At 36.0% G+C, this 6,983-nt stretch overlaps 1 long non-coding RNA gene across 1 annotated transcript; it reads left to right on the forward strand.

Annotated features, from left to right (window-relative positions):
• The first annotated feature begins 4,713 nt into the window (after positions 1-4,713).
• On the forward strand, positions 4,714-6,983 carry LOC144019520 (uncharacterized). Its single transcript, XR_013283695.1, has 3 exons — positions 4,714-5,705; positions 6,543-6,612; positions 6,866-6,983. It is a non-coding gene; the product is annotated as an uncharacterized LOC144019520 (long non-coding RNA).

Consider the following 6,983-nt stretch of genomic DNA (forward strand, 5'->3'; position numbering starts at 1 on the left):
AATACCACTATAATACAGTGCATAGGACCAGCTTTTGCCAGTAACATTTGGTCTTAGGTCCATCATAAATTATTCAATTTGGAAAAGTACGTAAAGCATATGTCACGTTGTTGTATAACTTTAAAGGTGTCATCACTCGTTATTCTGTACTGTGTTTGAATTTTTTGACTAATGGGAGGGCTCCAAACTACTCAAATATGGTATACTTCTCTCTTTTCTGTGCCATACAACTAATTATGAAAATCAATATGGCTGCGTTCACATCCACGCAACATAGATTCAATCTTGATTGACCGTCATTTGTCAATATGTCCATACTTGAATTTTTTCTTATTCTGCGTGCAAGTTTAGAGCCTCTTCAGTCAGACCAAGCACACATACAAATAACGATGGAATTAGTGAACTGTTCAAGTAGACTTTCAGATTGATGGGTGTTCCCCTTGAATGGTATACTGTAGCTACATCATTCCTCTCCATTAAAAGACACTTACTGTTATTTGCGACACTCATAAACAAATAGACAGACAGACAGCTAGATTGATTACATGAAAAACAATCATTTATTTTAGCTGCAACTTACAGCATTTGTTTATACATAAATCAAAAAAGGACAATCACGTTACTTTTCATATTGAGGAGATGCAATATCAAACACGTTTTTCAAACTGCCGGCCTCCGCGTATCTACCAACACAACTCTTATTTAAGTGAACTAAAATTCTTAAACAGCTGCTCAAACCTCTGTGTGCCATATGGCCGTGCGGCTGATGCAAAACCGTCTTCAATTAAAACAGTGAAAATGAACCTGAAAAGCAATAGGATAGGGTGAATTAACAAAGACTAAAACAAAAGTCAGTTTGGTTATACTTATAGTTCAATTTTATTAGTTCACGAAAATGTTTGCTAGCTATCTTTAAAAAAATAAAAAAAAATTATTTTTTTTTGCTCACAAATATATATATATATATATATATATATATATATATATATATATATTTTTTTTTTTTTAGGTTTTTATTCTTCTTTTTAAATTCATTTTGGTTGACTATACTGTAATAACATTAGTCCATACCAACAATACCAATGTTGAGCAGTGGCCAGCATACTACCAGTACCATTCTATCCAATCCTGCCGACAACTGGGATTAGGCTCAAGCACGCCCGTGACACTTGACTTGACTTCTTCGTGAGGATAAGTGGTTGAGATCATGGATGGATGGATGGATGGATGGATGGATGGATGGACGGATGGATGGATGAATGGACAGATACTGGATGGATGGATGGATGGATGGATGGATGGATGGATACTGGATAGATGGATGGATGGATGGATGGATACTGTTTAGATGGATGGATGGATGGATGGATGGACGGATGGATGGATGAATGGACAGATACTGGATGGATGGATGGATGGATGGATGGATGGATGGATGGATGGATGGATGGATGGATGGATGGATACTGGATAGATGGATGGATGGATGGATACTGTTTAGATGGATGGATGGATGGATGGATGGACAGATACTGGATGGATGGATGGATGGATGGATACTGGATAGATGGATGGATGGATGGATGGATGGATACTGTTTAGATGGATGGATGGATGGATGGACGGATGGATGGACAGATACTGGATGGATGGATGGAAGGATGGATGGATGGATGGATGGATGGATGGATACTGGATAGATGGATGGATGGATGGATGGATGGACGGACGGATGGATGGATGGATGGACGGACGGATGGATCACATGAACGCAATAAGTACCAGTATATAAATTCTAAGTTTGTAAAGAACGCACGTTTTTCTTCATTTGTAAAGCAGTAAACCTTTTGATACTTGTTCTTTTGTTGAGATTTGAGTTGAATGAATGTGAATTCTGAACCCTCGGAAAACTAAAAAGGTTCACAGTTGGTTGACAACTCAGTGGATGTTGTGAATAAGTCTTATCAAACTAGCTGGTTTAAACATTGGAAAAAAGAAAAAGTGCTTAAGTTAAAGTTGCCGGGTGATTGGAGCCTGATATTTGTGACAGCTTGGGGGCCAGCATACAGCTATTTACACATTGCGTTTCTTGTATTTTGCTGACATTCGTTCTAACTCAATTCTGCCTCAACGGTGAGTAAGCACTAAGCAGCCACCTTAGCATGAAAAGTGATTGGAGCAAACAGCTGCAGGCCACTCATCCAAAAAGTTGCACCAGCTTTATTTTATTTTTTTGTGACAAATGCATTTCAAGGTTGTTCAGTAGTTAGCTTCAAGTTTCCACAGCTTATAAGGTTATAATAACACACAGAAATAGACACGTATGGAAATGAATACATCAGCATATTGATTAAACTCAAATGTTTTTTTGTTTTTTTTTGGCGCAGGGAAAAAGTGATCAAAGTGTCTTTGGACTGCTTTTGAATGAGTACAGGCGCAGACGTTTCAGTGCTTTTCCATACTGTATTCTAAATGAAATCTCAACAGAGCAGAAGTCATACTTTATGAGGACATAAAGCAGAACCTTCTTTACAACCAGCAACAACTGTTTGTAAAAGAACAGCCAAGCATGCCGCCATTACACCAGGGGAAAGATCATAAAAAGTATTGAGGAGGTAGTGCAAATGGATAGATTACTTTCTTTAGAACTAAAGTAGACCCGGGGTGCACTTGTATTCCCCATCCCACAAACAGAAGAATTTGGTCTTGAGCTTCAATCGTACCTTTAAAGCTGTACGTTTGATCATTTAAGTCTGGTTATTTTGTACGACTCTGTTAATAGGAAGTCTATGTTAGCGTTGGCTATTCGTCCGTCTAATCTAAAATGCATCGCGTTGAGTTCCTTCATTGGAGAGATGTGATACAAAAAGATGTGGCATTGCCTATATCAGGGGCGTCCAAACTTTTTCATTTGAGGGCCACATGCAGAAAATCAGAAGGACGCAAGGGCCACACAATGTTATGAAGAGAAATTGTGTTTAGTCCTAAAAATTGTACAAATAATGTATTTGTGCTTTTGCATATTTAGAAAAATGCTAGAGTATATAAACCAATTTATTTGTAATATGGCAGTAGGGTTATTATAGTTTTGGAATTTTTCATTTTAGTTTTTATTTTGTTTTGAGTTTTTTTTTTAGTTTTTTTTTTAGTTTTTTTTTAGTTAATTTTAATTAGTTTTCAGGGTGGTTTTGTTAGTTTTTGGATTAGTTTTAGTTCTTTAATAAATGCTGAGTTTTAGTTTAGTTAGTTTCAGTATTAGTTTTCGTTTTTTATGTGTATTACTTGTGCGCAATATTTAAATATATGATTTATTTACAAATATATTATTTATTTACAAATAAAGTGAAAGCCATAATCAGCAATATTAAAATAATAAATGGCTTGCAATATTCTGCATCTGACAATTAGCATAATTTTAAACATAGAAGGCCAAAACATCCCTAATGAAAATTAAATTGCACTAATAAACTAGCCACTAGAGGGTGCTAGAACTGCACACATGGAAATCAACCTGACTTTTTTTTTTAACAGATGGGTTCCTTTTAAATATTGTGAACATGACGATGACAATATTGCGACAGTTTTAATATCACGATATCACGATATTGCCCTTATCGTTACATCCCTAGTGGTTACAGTACTTAGTTTAAGAGTCTATGCGTAGTGGTAACCTAACCACAAATCTCACATCTTTTATCAAGTTAATCATACAGTATTAATCTCAAATTTGCATTCATAAACAACAGCTCATCTCACCTGCCTACACATTTGCATACTAGCGGTATTTTAATAAGAGATTTTCGCCTGGTTAAATAAAGCCTTCAGCCCACATCGAGCAAAACAAAAAAACACACAAAAAAAACACACCACAGGTTTCCTAAGTGGTGAGGGTGAATAGAAGATTATAGTACGATTTGACTCGGACAAAAAATAAATAAAGGAGACGTTAATTACACTCATCTGTAGCTTTTCCTTTGAGTGCTTGAGCACCTACAATATCACTGAGTTGCTATTTGAGAGCACTTGAAGAGCACGTGTTTGTACAGTGGCCTAAATAGGCTGGCCCTGGCGCTTTGGTGTTGTTGGTCTCCAGCTGCAGTTTACTTCTGAAAGGGAAGATGAAGTAGAATAAAGTACAAAGTAGATGGAGAGCTAACAAAACCACAAGGGGTAAAGACAGTGGGAGATGTAAGCAGCAGTCAATGTAAGCGTGGTATAACATGAAAAGAACAGTGCGCAACCAAGACGTGGGAAGGGATTTGAAAAAAAAACAACCTAAGTAAATGTTGATGAAAATTCATACTGAATAATAATTTTAGCCACTATTTAACAGTGTTTTCATCATCATAAGAATATTATTATTATTATTATTATTATTATTATTATTATTATTATGTTATTATGTATTTATTTATTTATTTATTTATTTATTGTAGGTGGTAGTGGAAGAAAAACATATGCTGAGTTACAGAAACAAAATCCAATAATTTTTTAAAAGCCAGTAAAAACGCATGAAAGCCATTTTTTTGGTTTGATTTAACTTATCACAAATGCTCGGGAATTCAATGTATTTGCCTATCCGGTGTAACATTACATTTAAAACTTTGGGACAGCTGAAAAATTGCACCAATTGAAATAAGCCTAACACAAGCAAATGGAAAATTGAAAGGAGTTTAGTCATAAGAAATATGGCATGACTCCTTCTTGTGACTGTCTCGAGTCAGCCCCCGGATCGTTCAGAAATTCCTTAATTGCTTTTTGATTAGATGATACTGTCTACATAATTTTCGTTTTTGTCATCTCAAATAAGTTTGACATGATCGAAAAAGATCCCTTTTACCAAAGTGCCCAGTTATTCAATCAGCTTCAGTAAATCAGACCGTTTCTTCTGTAGCGCATTTTAGTATTGAGTACGTATTGAGTATGTGACAGGCCAGTGAAATGTCATGCACGCATGCGTTTTGATAACATGAAACAATCTCTCTCTCTTTCTCACTCACTCTGTCATCCACAAAAAAAGAAAAATCAGACATTGATTTTAATTGTGGTTCATCATAAATATTTTAAAAAACAAACTTGTGAAATAGGCTTGGACAAAAAATATGGAAGCCTTAGAAAGGATAATTTGACCACATGTTCAAACAAGGTGTGTCCCGTAATGAGCATCACAGGTGTTTTCGAATTTATAAAGCATTAATCAGCATATTTAAAAGGTGACAAAGTAGTCACTGTGCTGTTTGGTGACGTGGTATGTACTGTACTAAATAACGTGGCACAGAGGATGCGAAGGAAAGAGTTATCTCGGGAGATTAGAGCTTACATTTATCAGATATAGTCACAAAGATCATTCACTCATTTTAAGATGGTGGTTATTAAGGTGGCCAAAAAAAAAACATTGACAGAAAGACAAAAATTCCTCCATCTTTTTAGTGCCTTTGCACATGTAATGCCCACTATAGTAGTGTTGTTTTTATGGAGTCAAGAATTTTAAGTACTTCTATGTACTACGTGTCTCTTCTGGTTCCATTATATAAAATGAAAAGTACTCACTTTGGTCAGTAGGTGGCAGTACAAGATTAATATTTTAGCCTGGGTTAGTTGACGCTGCAGTTTAGAGCGCATGCGCACAGAAGTTTTCTCCTAGCCAAGTTGAACTGTCGAACGATGGACAGCGTCACTGTCTCAGTTTTTAGCCTGCCTTTCAGGTAAATATATCTGTTGCTTAATTTCTTGTACCTTTAAAGGTATCCTAGCTAACACCCTATAAACCTACACTTACTCTCAATGCTAACTAAGCACAGCTTAATCGGGCTGTGAAGAGCGAGCCAAATATTGATAGATCCTAAAGTAAGTATTGGTATTGTATAAATACAAAAGTACTTTCTTTTTTTTTTTAAACTCTTGTCAGAGTGTGTTATATATGTCACTACTGTTTTTCTTTCCTTAACTTAGGGGTGCCAATAATTTTGTCAACGTTTGTAATACGTATGTAGATAATGCACAAGTGAGGAGGTGCAGTTTGCGGTTTCCACATTTGAGGACAAAACTACTGCCATATGGCATATAAATAACACATAGACGCACTTGTCAGGACTACACAGTATGTTGTCTATTCTTGCAGTGTGGCTGCAGGGGCTCTGCACCCCTTTAAAGTACCCCTTGCAGAGATTAAACCAGACAAATGAGAGAATATAAATTCCAGTAGCATAAAAAAAATTGAGCCAAAAAAGTTGAGAGATGTTTCTACAGTATGCTTTGTATGTATGTAAAGTCCGTATTTGCAAATGTCGCACATGAGGTAGAAATGATTAAAAACTCTTGGAAATTGCTTCAGCTTTGTTAAGCCTTGGCAGTCCTGATAATGCTAATGTGCATCAGTGCTGATCAGTAATATTTTGCTTTACTGGTTTCCACATTTCTGCTGCCCTAATTGTAATTAAAAACAACTAGACCAAAACTCACTGTCTTGTCAATTTTAGTTTTGCTTTGTATGATGATCCATGCATCCTTTCTCTGTTCCACCACTTATGTATCCTCGTCAGGGTGGGGAATTTGCTGGAGCCTATTCCAGTTGTCTTTGGATGAGAAGCGGAGGTACATCCTGAATTGAAGGTTGCATGATTATTTTATTTTATTTTTTAGTCAAAAAAATCTGTTTAATTGTTACAAGGTACAAGACTTTAAAAAACATCATCTACTTATCATGTAATGTGTGATTGTACAGTATTTTGACTTTCTACGACATCTGCATTCTAGCACTGGTAATATTTTTGGCAACATTAAACCCACTGTCAGGAGGGAACCAGAATGAGCACGAGAAAAACAGGCGGTCTTCAATTCATTTATTTTTTTCTTCTTCTTTTAGAAAGTGTTGACAAGTCGTCAAAAGATTCCTGCTGAAGAAATATCTACATCGTGGCTGTCAAGCTTTCAATTTTAAAGTTCATAATTGAAGCATCTAACAACTTAACGCAGGGGTGTCC

This window comes from Festucalex cinctus, chromosome 5, assembly GCF_051991245.1.
Source record: "Festucalex cinctus isolate MCC-2025b chromosome 5, RoL_Fcin_1.0, whole genome shotgun sequence".
Lineage (NCBI taxonomy): Eukaryota > Metazoa > Chordata > Actinopteri > Syngnathiformes > Syngnathidae > Festucalex > Festucalex cinctus.